Source organism: Diabrotica undecimpunctata, chromosome 3 (assembly GCF_040954645.1).
Source record: "Diabrotica undecimpunctata isolate CICGRU chromosome 3, icDiaUnde3, whole genome shotgun sequence".
In the NCBI taxonomy this organism is placed as follows: Eukaryota; Metazoa; Arthropoda; class Insecta; order Coleoptera; family Chrysomelidae; genus Diabrotica; species Diabrotica undecimpunctata.
The window spans coordinates 111,944,242-111,960,178 of NC_092805.1; positions in this window are offsets into that span (position 1 = coordinate 111,944,242).

Sequence of the window (15,937 nt, forward strand, 5' to 3'; positions counted from 1 at the left end):
ATCTTTTCGTTTTGTTTAACACGAAAATTATTGTTGTTGGGTATCGCCACATCAGTTAGTGTTGTTTGTCTCTTTAGTTTATTAACTAGTATAAGGTCTGGTCTATTATCTGCCACTGTTTGGTCTGTGAGCATAGTGCGGTTCCAGTATAGCTTGTAGTTATCATTCTCAAGTATACTTTCAGGAACGTATTGATAATATGGGAGATGGTTTGTTTAAAAAAGTCCCAGTTTGATAGCTATCTCTTGTTGAAGGATCTTTTCTACTGAGTAGTGCCGTTCCTTATATTCAATTGCAGCAAATGTCTCCGGTAAGGTGTGCATGGTTTCTTGAGCTTGACATCCATATCGGCATTTGTCATTTTGGACCTGAGGGTCTTTGACGATATATTTCAAGTAATTTTTGGTTGGTATAACCTGATCCTAAATGGCGAATAATGAATCCTCTGTTTCAGGGAATAACTTTCCTGATGTCAGCCAATAGTTCGACGCTCTTTTGTCGACGTGGTCTTGACTGACCTCATTAGGATGTCGCCCGTGAAGAGGTTTACCCATCCAGGTGCGCATTTTTTCGTTCTTAGTAAGATAGCTTATGCGCATTTCTGGTTCCCTTAGTTTGATCGGTGTTGTATCATCTACTGCACAAATCGCGCGATGTGAAGTAGATGTCATCCTAGCCTGCAGCTGAAAATAAGTCTTAAATTAGTAATGTGTTTTTCTAGTTGCTCATTTATATCCATAAATTCTCGTCCTCCTAAATACCGCGGTAATGTCGTTCTTTCTACTGCACTTCGAGAATGGTCTTTGTGAGGTGTGTTCGTACTTTTCGCTGAAGATTTTCTATGTCCGTTTTTGTCCACTTAACAATACCAAATGAGTAGCTAAGCGCGGAACATGCATAGGTGTTTAGTGCCTTAAACAAATTTTTACTATTAAGGTGTAAACGAAGCAACTGTTTACCCTTCGTATAAACTCAGTTGTTATCTCAGCTTCCATTTGCTTATGATCAATCTTCCGCGCTTGCTTTATTCCGAGGTATTTATACATACCATTTTCACCCATGGCCTCGATGTTCTGGCCGTTTTATATATCGAATCCACCGGGCTAAAACTTTCCTTTCATTATATTTAAGACACGGCACTTGTCAAGGCCGAAGTGCATACTTATGTCATTAGAGAAATTTTCCACTGTTTTCAGCATCTTATCCAGGTGGCATCGAGTAGAAGCCAATAGTTTCTAATCATCCATATACAATAGATGATAAAACTTTACTAAAGCTTTGCCACAATAGTAGTGTTATTTTTGATGCTAAAACCTGTGTCAGTTGAGTTCAGTAGCTGGAATAGGAGGTTCATCGCTAGACAAAACCACAGTGGGCTCAACGAGTCTCCTTGAAATAGGTAGTATTTTTTATGTTTAAGTTTGGAAGAATTTTATTGTTTTTTTTTTATTTAAAAGTACAAACGATTCTTATTCTGATTTTTTTTTCTTCTTTCTTGTCTTATTTTTATAAGCTTTGTCCATAAAATTTGTACAATTTTCAGTGACAATGAAGCATATTACTTATTTACTTACTTATTTATTTGTATTGCTATTAAGGCTAAAAATTAACCAAAAAATTAGTTTTTGAGCTTTATAATAAATACGAGTATAATCTAGAGATGGAATTGCAATAAATCTTAATTCCTATGGTCAACAAAACAATGTCGTTATCTGTATAACCGATTTTGTTAGAACAAAGTATATTATCTACCAGCTAGATAAAAACATATAACCTTCTATATTTATATTGTGGGCGCATTGTTAGATTTAATTTCATTAATCTAGTTTTTAAGTTTCCTACCTACCTAATCATTTATATCAATTTTTAAGGAAACTAAAATAAATCAGTCAGCAAGTCAGTAGATGACAACGATGAATATGACATGCAAGTCATATGATAAGTGATAAGACACAATGCAAGACATTATAAAACCATAGATATTTGAACAAGTTTAGAGGAATTTCACGTCCAGTAGCAGATACAAATGGCTGGGTAATGTGGATATTTTCATATTTTCTTATTTTCGAATCATCGTCCCAGTTATTATAAAATTAGAATGGAGGATTATTATTCATTTCTCAAGTCAAGTTAATTCGTTTTAACTATCTTAAGAGTCTGTGGTAACATTGTTAAGTAAATAAACATAAAGATTTATTTGTTTTTTTATAATTCTTTGGTGCTTTTTAGGTTTTGTCACCTTTAAAGTGAAAAATATAGTATTCATTGAGCATTTTTTAATACATGAATGTAAAATGTAAATATATTTATCTAGTAAAGATTAAATTCCCATACGGGTAAGTACTATACTGATAACACAATTTGAACGTTCTCATAGTATTGCAAAACAAAACCGCGCTTTAAAGTAAGTAAGAGTATAAGTAAAGATGCCGCGGGTATGTGACCTACGACCTGATTTCTATTGCAAGTTCTTCTTGCAAGACAGTCCCGTTTGGCCTGAGGCCCGTCTTTGATTTGGTTTCGGCATTACAATAAAGATCGCGACAAAACACATAATTTTGTGAAGGCACCTTTATGCAGCATGCACTAAATATATGTGACGTTTTAGTGGAGAGGATGGAAGAAATTTACTGGAATGCAAAACGATGATTTATTGTTTCTATTTTATAATACAAACCACCTTAATTGTGTGTGATAAAGTCAGTACTTGGTAAAATTTACTACAATAACATATTTTTCTATAAATTAAAAAAGTTATTTTCAAAAAAGTGGTGACAACTGTTGTGTCACCAGAATATCAACTATCTACGTAATCTACCAGAATAAATGGTTACTGGAAAGATTTAGTAGGGAGATTATTTGTTTTGAGTCAATCATGACAAATTCTCTGTTTTTTCAGTTTATTAACTTTTTTGTCCAGTCGTCAGAGAGTTTACCCCTAAAAATCATAGAAACAAGCTGAATTTTGCCGAGAATATTAATTTTGGGACCCCAAAAAATATGCAAAAAAGTTTACTACTTATACCCCCGGGCTTCCCTCTAAAACTATCCTCGTAGGGATACGTCAAAAACCAAAAAAATCGATTTACCAAGAATCTGTCTACCGTAGAAAAAAATGTTTGAAATAAAAAATGTAGCTGAGATAATTTTAAACAAATATGTATATTAGTACTTTTATGTAGAATAAACCATTCTCTTAGAAACAACACTTGAAGCGACCGTCGATTTTGAATGTAAGTTACGCGCACATAATCAATGTTCAATAAAATTTGTATCAGCTCGAAGGTAAAAATTCGATATCTTTTGATAGTCGATAGGATCAAGTATCCTATCGACAAAAATCAAGATGCGTTTTAAAGGTAAAGAGTGCAGATTTCGTATGCAGTTTTTGTATTTTGCCGCTAATAAACTCAGTTTTTATAAAGGTGTAAAATAATTAAACGTGGCGCGATGTTTGCCATTTTTTACGATTCTCGTGAGATCAATAGAATTGATCACTTTCATTAAACAGTCGTAATAAAATTTCAATTGTTAGAGATCAGTCTTTACAATCTATGACATGAAATTTCAATTTTGATTTGTGGCAACAAATATGAGGTATTTGAAATATCAATAAAAAACTCAGAATTTAAGTTTTACATTATAAACGATCGCACGTCACAGGAAATGCCTCCAAGAAGGCGATTTTGTATATAACAGTATATAACAAAATTTTGGTCTTTTGAAAAACTTGAAGTGGTGTAAATTAAAAAAATAAAGTTTTGAACGTTTTATATCGTTTATGTGAAAGTTTAAATCCTGCGTTTTTTAAGCATATTTCAAATGCCTCACATTATTTGCCAAAACTTAAAACTAAATTTGTACACCTTTATAAAATCTGAGTTGTTTTTTATTTTATTTATCCGCATCAACCACTGGGGTTATTAGCGGTAGGTTTATGATACAAATAGAGAAAATAAGGTATATGTTAATTAAAAGTCATGACTTTTGTAACCAGTGCTTCTTTCAGGCTGTTGGGTATGTTGATTATCGCCTGGGCTGAGGTGTACTCTGGACATTATATTATAATATGGTTGACTGTGAAAGGTGTTTGGCATCTTTGGCACATTGGTAGTGGTTCTTTGGAGATTATGTAGCCGTGCGTAAGTCGTGTATGCCCAAGCCGGAATCTGCTGATAATTACCTGGTCTTTTGGTTTTTGTGGTATAGGAAGATTTTTTGAAGATACGTCTGGTTTGATGCTTTTGAGATTTGTGTTTGTTTGATCCCATATTTCTTGCCAGATTTTATTTACATGAGTCTTGAATAAAGTTTTAGTATCTGATATTGGTATATCTGTTGTAGTCGGAATGTTCACATTGTTTATTGCTTCAAACGCTGTTTTGTCTGCTAGCTCATTACCAGTTATTCCGACATGTAATGGGACTCACATAAATGATATGGTTTTCCCAGAAAATTGGAGCTGTTGCAACAAGTCTTTAATTAGGAATAGATTGATGTGTGTAGCATAAACATGTTTAATGGCCTGTAAAGAACTTAATGGATCTGATAATATTAGTATTTGTTTTTCATTTGTGGTTTTACAATGATTTAGTGCGTCAAGTTTTGTCAGCTGCTACTCCGTTGCAATCTTTGGAGGCATCAGTGAAGAACAATTTGTAAGTGGAATATTTGACTAAATTTGCATGATACTAAAGCCTGACCTCAGCAGAAATGTGTGAATGCTTATCATGATTAAGTAAGCAGAGGTCTACTACTGGTAAAGAAACTGTCCAGGGAGGTATCTGGTATATTTTTATGGGTGCCAAGGTGAACTCGTTCGTAAAATGGTACTGTCTTGGTGGTGTAATTTGTGTATTATTTTAGTGATTCTTCCAATACTAAGCTTGCGAGAAAGGTATGATCCTTTGCGCTTAGAATTTTTGAAGCGTAGCATAGTGATATATATTGTCTTCTGAAGTATAGTGGCATTTCTCCTGCTAGCACTTGAAGGTTTCTTATTGGACTAGTTCTAAAGCCTCCAAAGACTAGTCATAAAGATGTGTTTTGAATATCATCCAGTTCTTTTAGTTGAGTTTTTATTTGCTGTTTCATAACAGATGTATCCGTAGTCGAGTTTGCTTCTTATTAATATCTGATATAAATTTAGAAGAATTTTAGAATCTGAACCTCATTTATGATTTGATAAAACTCTTAGTAAGTTTATTCTTTGTTGACAGGATTTGATCAAATTGTTGATATGTGAAATCCATGTAAGTTGTGAGTCAAATATTACATCAAAAAATTTGATTTCGCAGACTTGTTTCAGAGAATGACCATTTAGATACAAGTTTAAGTTGTATTCTGCTTTTCTTTTGTCAAACATTATTACTTTAGTCTTCTCAATTGAAAAAGTTAAACCAGTCTCGAAAGACCTGCGGCAGAGTTCAGGTGGGAGAGGAGGAGATCTAACGTGTCTTTACCACGAGGCCAAATGACAAAAGTGTCATCAACATACCGTAATCAGCAGGTGGGTTTAAGATTTGATGAGGACAGGGCTGCTGTTTCGAAATGTTCCATGAAAATATCAGCTATTACGGGCGAGAGGAGAGATCCCATTGGGGCACCTTTGATTTGACGATAGAAATGATTTTGGAATAAAAAGTATGTATTGGACATGCAGTGTTTTATAAGAGATAGTGTGTCTTGGGGGATTTGATGTTTAGGGTCCAAGATGGAAATGGTTTCATCGATGGGAATGTTGGTGAACAAAGAAACAATGTCAAAACTAACTAGTATATCTGGTATCTGGTATAACATGGTATCCATTTGTTGTTGTTGTCGTTGTTTTAACGCTTTCTTGAGATCCTTAAGTGTCCAATCAAGTTATTTGGTCTTATTTTTGGTACATGGTAAGTCTAATGGGACAAGTTGCTGCGTCCCTCATTACGTAATATTGCAAAGTAGAAAGCTCAGTATTGCCCCCCAGGATATATGTTGTATTTTTCTTTAATTTGGGAACAGCATTGTAACTGCTGATCAGAACCCAGCGTATAACGAAAACCCTCCTAGGTATGCTTGTTCTACATATAATATACTTATATATAATATAAGTTTTAAGCTTTTCATTTCTCCTAATGATAATAGTTAAAATAATTATTATTTCATTAATAATACATTGTTACGAATTTTTTATATAAATTTACCTAAAATTAAATATGAGTCTATATTTTTTTAAATACTATCATTCCTGTAAATACCGTTAGCTTGCACAATGCAAGAAGAAAGGTATTGAATTTATTAAGATGCGTAAGTAATGTGCAAATTCCCCCTGTCCATATTTGAATGTAATAATGAACAATATAAACGAATGGTAGAGGTACTAAAGAAATAAATAAGAAAAGGATAGTAATTGCAGATATTTCCAAAAAATACGTTTTGCTACCGTTAAGAGAAAGACAAGGCAATATATAATGAATAGGGAAGTGGAGAGTCATTGGCAGTGAAAGTGGTAAATAGTAGTCAAGTTATCTGGAATTCAAAACACCAAGTATTAATTATGAAAAATACAATTACCTAGCAGGAAGAGGTTAAAGAAAAAACGGCCAAAAGGAGAAGAAAATTCTAAAGAATGTAAAGGATTGGGCCGGTATTGAAACCTACTTACTATTAATAACACTCCAAAAACAGATTATTTTGCCAAAATTATGGCCAACCTTTAGTAATGAAAACGAACCTTTAAATAAAAAAGATGCATAAGTATAATTGTACTAAACGAGGAAGCCTTTCGAGGTCGTCTGGCTTCATAGATGTTTCTATAGTGCAACCTAAAAGAACTTTTCTGGATTCCTTATATCTACGTTTCTGGCTTTTTAGTTCCTGCTATCGACCATCTTCTAAGTCGAGTCGACCTTGCTTCAACGAGTTAAAGTACTTCTACCTCTTCTTCTAACTGCTGTGCTCGCTGAACTATTTTAGATCCTTGCTGAGCTTCATCACAGTTTTGTTGACTACTTTTCAGTAGTTTTTTTTAATCTTCCGAAGTATGCGCTTTAACGGGATTCAGTTTTATATTTTCTATATGGCTGAAGCTGTTTTACAGTTTCTGGTCTATTCTTGTTCCACGAGAGGATGAGGAATTTTCACTACCGATAGAGACTTGTATGTTAGAACAAGGCTAATAAAATATGGGCATCGCCTGACGTTCAGAGTTAAGCCGCCCTTAGCTTCCACTCCGTCGAGATCTCCTTATAGATTTAGTAATCAAGACCAAGCATAAAAAGCTCTTCTACTATTACAAGGTCTCAAAGCTTTCGGAGGGATAGTTTCGCCAAATTTCCGTATATATCTGTTATCATCCGTATATGTTTATTATTATAATTTCATATTGTTTTACAAAGTCGTGCTTTTATCATGTTCTTATTTAAAAAGTTCTAACAAGTTATATTTAGTTTGTTTTTCGGCAAAGTGCTTGGCGTCAATAGTATTGTATTGTTTTTATTATAACTAGTGAAGTATTTTTTTCACTTTATAGTTATATTACGATTATTAGATATACTAATTTATTTTCTGTTTTATTAAATATTCAGTTCTGTTGTTTTGTATAGTTTTTTGTTTAATTTTAATTAAAGAGACCTTAGGAGAAAAGGGAAGTACTTGCACAGAATAAAAAAGCGAGTTTTTAAAAATGAAATATTGAAAGAACTTGAAGCGTTAAAAAGGCAAAACCAAACCAGAAAATTCTATAAATCTCTAAATAAATTTTAATAAATTAATTATATAATTATAGCGTTACTTCCAGTTTAACAAACAATTATATCAATAGTTTTCTCCTATATCTATTTGTTTTCTAACTCTATCCTTAGAAAAATTTCACAGTTTTCGATATGCCCCATTAAATCTGATGAGCCTCAGACAACAGCCTTATACCATGCGGTCCAGATGTGTAGAATAAATTCATTTTTGGTGTTATTCTGTACTATCTGAAAAAAACCTGAAACATGTCGATTTTTATTCTTAAATTGACAATTTACAGTATGAAAATATTATTCCCTTCCAGCACCCCCTTTGAATTATAAGCATCCCCTCAAAAATTTTGAATAACAAAGGGGGTCGTGTGGCACCTTGTTAGGAAGGGATTTTAGTCTTCTGTTCAGAAATATAAGGTTTTTTTTAAGTTTGGTGCAACCATAACTGAGAAAATTGATTTTTAAGATGTAAAATTTTGATAATGTCTCTATCACAAAACTTTAGCTTAAATGAAGATAATAATGTCACATAATATTTAGAATGTATAACCTCGGGGATTATTTTGTTAATTTCCTTCGTTATTCCAACTTTTAAATCAGCAATACTGTTTGGTCCATTAAAATATTCTTAAGATTTTAAATAACCCCATAAGAAGTAATCGAGAGGAGTCAAATCTGGGATCTAGCCGGAATTTCGATCTTTCCACGTCTTCCAATCCACCTATTGGGAAAAACCTTGTTTAAATAATTTCTAACTATACGTGCAAAATGCGGAAGAGCTCTGTCTTGTTGGTAGTAAATAGATCGATCTATCTCATTTGGATGATTGACATCAGGAAAAAATCTTCGTAATGTAGGCACTAAAAAGTAAAAAGTGTAGGCAATCAAAAATTTTGATAAACCTGACCATCGACTGTGCCCTCAAAAAAATAAGGACCAATCATTTTATTGTTAATGATACCAGCCCAAATGAGTCTCATACACCAAGTGAGGATTTTCTCTGAGTTTGTTAACCGTTCCGTTTAAATGAAACGTCGCTTCATCAGAAAAAACTATTGTATTTATAAACTGCAAATCTGCGTTCATTCTGTCCATCATTATTTCACAGAATTCTGGCCTTCTATCGGGATCATCATCATTTAACTCCTGAACCAACTGAACTTTGTAAGGGTATTTTTCTTTATGCAAAACTTTCTTTATGCGCACAAATATTATACTGACGTTTTTAGTAACTTTAAATAGCTAAATGACAGCAGCCTACTAGCTTCATATCAATTGTTTATTTGGCTTTTTGACTAATATTTTATTATCTTTTAAGTTTTTTCCCTAATGTTTAGCAGAACAGATACGAAAATACCTGATTATTTCTAAAGTATATTTTAATAGACCAGGCAATATTACTGATTTAAAAATTAGGATATTGATAGAAACTAACAAAATAATCCCCGATGTCATAGAAAATGTTCGAGAATTCCAAAATCGCCTCGGTTATTGTCAAGAAGTGAATAATGGTGGTCAAGTTGAACCTTTAGTTTAATTGTAAAAATCAATTTTCTCAGTTATGATTGCACAAACTCAAATAACTTTATATTGCTGAACAGAGGACTAAAATCCCTTTATAACAAGGTGCCACACGACCCCCTTTGTTATTTAAAATTTTCGACGGGGTGCTTATAATTCAAAGGGGGTGCTGAAAGGGGATAATATTTTTATACTGTAAATTATCAATTTAAGAATAAAAATGAACCAGTTTCAGGTTTTTTTCAGATAGTGCATGATAACGCTAAAAATGAATTTATTCCATACATATGAACCGCATGGTATAATTGAGTGTTTTAGTATGCACCTATGTAACCACATTCCTTGCATCGGCATGTAAGTACAGTTTATGTAGGTACTCTTTTAAGGTATGCATACATAATATTGGCATAATTTATAGTATAGCTAATACAACCCTAATAATTACAATTTGTAATATTTAGCATTTAAGTAACCTTTCCCGCCCCCCCCCTCCCGAAATACACAGTCGTACAATATAAAGGTACAATAAATTCATTGTAAATAAATCTTATATTTCTTTCTTTGGCCATTAGATTAGTTTAATATTGTTTTTTATTTTCCGAAGTGGAAATTGAAACGTTAAATAAACTTATTTTAAAATAAAATTGTGGCTTATTACTATCAAAAATAGCAAATTGTAACATTGATGATGATGAATTTCAATTAGATTTAACCCATTAGCGCCTACAGTCACCATATAGACCCAGTTGCAAAGGTATCATTTAACACAATAAAATTATAATAAAATAAGCAACCAACAATAGGTTTATTGCATAAATACTTTATTTAGACTTGTCTCAACCCGTATGAACTCGTCTAAACTTTATCAAACCTGTTGATTAATACCTGATGTGTTTTATTAGATTTTTCAAGTAAAAGTAAAAAAGTTAGAATATCGTATTATAGTAAAAAGTGTTTAATAATGGACATCCGATTTATGTAAGAATATTTTCAGTACCTTTTTTTGGGAATACTAGGATCAAATCAATTTTACATATTTTAAAAGATCTTAAAATATAACTAAGTTTACATATTTTTGTATCAAGATTACAAGCGAAAGTTAAAAATTCATGTAGATATTGCTGTACCCATATGGACCCACTAGGCGGTTATGTAGTCAAAACTTCAGAGGAATGAGCCTAAAGGAAGCTTTAGATTTGGCATATGAAGAAGATGATGTAACAAACATTTTTTTTGGAGCCGCCTGAATAAAATTTCCTTGCAGATGAGGATTTAAGTCACGAAGACCTTCGTTCAGGTGCGGAAGTTTTATTTGCAGATTCTCAACGTCTACGAGATGAACAATCAGACCTAGAAGCAAGTTATGATAATGATTTGCAGATATGTTAAAAAGTCGTTTATAGATCATTTGGTCCCAGAAGAAAATATAGCTTACCATGAATCGATGATACGCTACTTTGGTCATCATGGACGCAGACAGTTTATCAGAGAAAAACCTATAAGATTTGACTATAAGGTGTGGTGTAATCAGGGAAAAAACCCTAGATCTGATGAAGAATGTTAAAAATATTTTGGAAAAGCTACAGCTTCCATGGTACAGATGATCTATGAATTAAGTGACAAAGGATATCTGATATACAAGTTTTTCGTTGATAATTTATTTACCAGTCTCCTTCTTCTTTGGGTGCCGTGTCCGTATTCAGACGTTGGCCGTCATCATGTTTACAATTTCCTGAAACCTTTCTCTGTCAGCTGCTGCGCGAAATAATTCTTCTACTGTGGAACCACACCATTGTCTAATATTACGCAGCCATGAAAGTTTCTTTCGACCAATCCATCTCTTTCCTTCCACTTTTCCTTGTATTATAAGGCGAAGTAGATGGTATTTAGGTCCTCTAATTATATGGCCGAAGTATTCTGTTTTTCTCCTCTTTATGGTGTATATGAGCAGACGTTCTGAATTGATCATTTGAAGAACATCTTCATTGGAAGTGTGCGAAACCCATGATATCTTTAGGATTCGTCTATAGCACCACAATTCGAATGCTTCTAACTTATTTAGCATTGTGGTTTTTAACGTCCATGTCTCACAATCATACAATAGGATGGACCACATATAACAGTTCAGGACCTTCTTACGAATATTCATCTACAGGTTTCTGTTGCATAAAACTGGTTTCCAGGTCATAAAAGCCTTACGTGATATTTCGATCCTGGTTATTATCTCTTCATCAGAGTCACAATTTACATTTAACCAGCTGCCAAGGTATTTGAAATGATTTACCCTTTCGATCTCCTCTCCATTAAGAGAAATCAGACCTTGATCTATATTGATCTTTCCAACTGCCATCCACTTTGTCTTTGAAATGTTGATTTTTAGGCCTCTCCGATAACTTGCTTCACTGACTAGATTTAGTAATGTTTGGAGATCTTGTAAATTTTCTGCAAGAATGGCTGTATCGTCAGCGTATCTAATATTGTTGATTACTTCTCCACCTAGTCTTACTCCCTCTTGTCTGTCATTCAAAGCCTCCCTAAAGATTTCTTCAGAGTACAGATTAAAAAGAGTGTGTGACAAAACACAACCCTGCCGTACTCCACGTTTGATGGATATTATATTTTTTCAGTCGGACTGTCTTCAATTTGGATAGAGGCTACTTGATTGTAATATAAGTATTTCAGCAGTCTTATATCATAGTGGTCAAGTCCTGCTGCCCGTAGGCAATCGAAAAGTGTATCGTGTTGTACTCTGTCGAACGCCTTCTCGAAGTCGATGAAACAAACATAAACATTCTTTCGGAATTCACAACTTTTTTGTAATAGAACGCGCATACAGAATAGTGCCTCTCTAGTTCCTAGACCGTTTCTAAATCCAAATTGCTTATTACCCATCCTACTTTCGCATAGAAGGAATACTCGGTTTTATATAATTCGTAAGAGTATCTTCAGTGTGTGACTCATCAAACTGATTAGTCTAAAATCGCTGCATTTGGTGGGCCTGCTTTCCTTTGGTAATGTTATAAACAGTGACTTTAACCAATCATCTGTTATTTTTTCTTCGTTGTAAATTTTGTTGAAGAAAGTGGTTAAGCAGGCAATGCTTTCCTCAATAAAAAATTTAAGTAGCTCAGCAGGGATTTGATCTGGTCCAGGTGCTTTATTGTTTTTGGCTTGCTGTATTGCCTTTTTGACTTCCGAATTCAGTATACTGGGACCTCTGTCTAACTGGTTGTCACAGGCAGTATTTGGAGCATTTTCTCTAGAAGCATCGTCAAAAAGGTCAGTGATGTATCTCTCCCATTCTTTGCACTGTTGTTCGTGATCACAAATTTTTCCGTCGCGCTTTTAAGTATGTGAGCATTTTTCTGTTTTCTAATTCCGGCAGTTTATTTAAGTTTCTTGTGCAGGTTGAAACTGTTATGCTTTTTTTGAAGGTCTTCTATTTCTTTACATAAATTCTCAAGCCAGGATTCTTTGGCTTGCTTAATTTTTCTTACTTAAGCAGTACAAACTTACTCTTTCTTAACCAGTACAAACTTGTTAAGTACTCTAAAGCTAATGGGTACGAGGTTACGGGTACTGTGAGGGATAATAGAATTCCTAGGAATTGTCCACTTGTTTCCAAAAAGACGATGGAAAAAAGGGCACGCGGGAATATTGAATAAGGAAACTGGTGTTCAATACGTTCGTTGTAGCGACAAAAAAATTGTAACAGTTGCAAAAATTGTAAAAGGTATTTTAAAAAAGATAGCAAGTCTATACAAGTACTTCAACTATTAGACTATACAGTATAATAGCAGCATGGGAGGGACTGATGTCATGGACAGTAAGATATCTTGGTAAGAAATAAAGAGCAATATTTCTATCAACAAAAATATATGGGTACTTTTTTTCAGTTATCGAGTCGGCATACATTCCAAAAAATGGTACTGGCCAATATTTATGTAGGTATATCATCGACGCAGCTCCTCAAAGTGCTTGGACTTAAACAAAATGAAACGTTGTGCTTTGTATTTCATGTTTTAAACTATTTCATACAAATGGGACAGTGAGTTTTTTCCATATTTGATCTTGCCAAACACCTAGTAGCTCCATATGGGACCACCTTTTTTTACAAACAAGAAAAAGAAAAAGAAAAAGATTTTTTTTATTTCGGCTTAAATTAAGAAAAATATTTTTTTTTTCACATAGTTTTAAATAAAATTATTGCATATAAAAAGAATTTTTATTTCGAGGTGCTAATTAACCGTTTTAAATTAAATGGTATATACGTCTACAAAATTTATCAGAGGGTAATCAATCTTATTTTTTTGATCTGTCTTGTTGTTAATACACGCATTCATTATAGAGTTATTTTATTGAATTCAGTCTGTGTGAAAGGCTATTTAAAGGAACATGCATAAATGGTTGATGTTTTGAAAATCAAATTATAACTTTGCAGAAACTGGTTTTTAATTTTCTACCTTCTACCTTCAAATAAGCGCGGCCAAATAATATACTCTAGTCGAATTAATGCATATACGACCTGTAATCCATCGTTTACGAAAAGTTCATACATCATCGTTTGATGCATGCAGTACAACAAAAAGAAAGGCTTAAAGACGCTTCAAAAGATACGGTATTACAAGGATATCATAGATATGTCGAGGTGTTACATTGAGACGATGTCAAAGGTTTCTTTGGCTATTTCAAATGTCGATGAAGGGGTCACACGTCTGAGACGTCAATCGACTAGATGGTAATTAATAGTATTATAATGTTGCGGTTTTAGAAAAATATTGTCTTATGCTTGAATTTCTCGTGACCTAGGTTATGGATACATTAATCGTGATTACAAAATGCAGAAATTGTTAGCTAATGATATGATCGGGGCATTAGGATGATCTTTAATACCGTGGCTATAAAAACGCACTTTTAGTTTGCAAAATTTGTTTTATTATTTTTTTTTGGGATCAAGTTATCGAGAGTAAATGAAGTTATTTTTATAAAGTAGATTATTTACAGGTTATCTTGTGGGTAAACTTAATTATATGAATACTGAGATTGCAAAAGATGCATTATAAGGCCATAATAATACTTTGACGATTGTATATGATTATATATATATATATATATATATATATATATATATATATATATATATATTGTCATACTTTTTCTTTCCCAACCAAAGAAAAATAAATAAAATATCCATCGGAATAAAATTTTAAGAAATTATTATAAACAAAAATGTATATATTAATTTAAGATAAGATTTAGTGTAGATAAGAATAGAAATTTGTTTGGCAAACGACCTGTTTCCGTTGCAAACAAAATTATCAAAAAACCTTTGTTTAGAATTAGAAGACATTTTACCTGCAAGTTAATAATCTTTTCATTGTTTGTATAGTCGAGTATTAAATGACCATATTTTAATCTTTTGAAATATGTATAAATGATGTATTGAAAAAAACCAATTTTAAAGTAAGCTATTTACTTTTCTCTGAAACCGAAATTAGGCTTTTCCAAAATCATGATAAACACAATTTAAGCTTTTTGATTGGACGGTCGTTTTTAAAATGGGAATTTGGTGAGTCGATCATGAGAGAGGAGAAGGCAGTCATATTTTGGTCATCGAAAGGAAACAGTCGTGTGTCTCAAGATAGGGTGTGGTTCGTGAGTTTGGATACCGGCGTAACGAAAAGAAGTGAATAGTTTGAAGAAGGAGATAACAAGTAGATTAAAAGAGGTCCTTGTATCTACCGTGGGCATTTTATAAAGTATATGTGAAAGTATTCTTACGGCATCAATTTGACAAAAGGAGGTCCTGGTGTCATAAATAAGTAGCGGAGTTTGGAGAAGTGAATCAGGTGTTTTTTGTGTAGTCTGAAGGAGATTTGCAGAGACGTAAAGAAGGAGCCGAGGTGCCAAAGAGGGGAGATCACATCTTTGAGGAGACTGGACTTTTCTGGGTATGTTCCAACATACAACTCAAGAAGAAAATAAACTGTAAGTGTTTGTACAATTGAATTTTATATCTGTGAAGGATCGTTTCGACATCATGGTCATTAGCATTCAAATTTAAGAACTGAGGTTTTGTTAGGCTAATCAAAAGTTTAAAGTTTTGTGGTTTCTTTTTTCAAGTAAAGAAGATTTTAAGTAAAATATGTTTTTCACGTAATATAAATGTATGTAGCTTTATAATCTTATTATCATAATCATTTGATTTATTTTCTTGTATGCTGATTGATAAGATAACGACAGAATTTAATAATTGTTTTATTCGTTCATATAAAATAAAGAAACGTAAGTCTTTGTAACATAATATATTTGTATTATTATCCTTTCTTCTCTATCCCGATAAAAGACAACTAGAAAATCTTTTGAATCCATCGAACACAGGTAATATAAGGATTATTTTACTTTTGATAACAGATAAGTTATAATTTTTTTATTGGCTCAATAAACTAAGTTTGAACTCAAAATAAACAATCATAACAAATGGCCCCCAACGTGTAAGGCGTAGAAAGTATTTCTGGTTGAAATTTAAACGGATAGAGAAAGAAAGCAGATTGATTGAAAATTTATTTGCCGATGGTTAAAGTTTATAATATTTGTTTTATGACATTACATTTCAAATTTCTCTAGGTACAAATTTTTACATGATATAATTTATGATATTTGATTGATTTTTACAACTGACAAAAGTT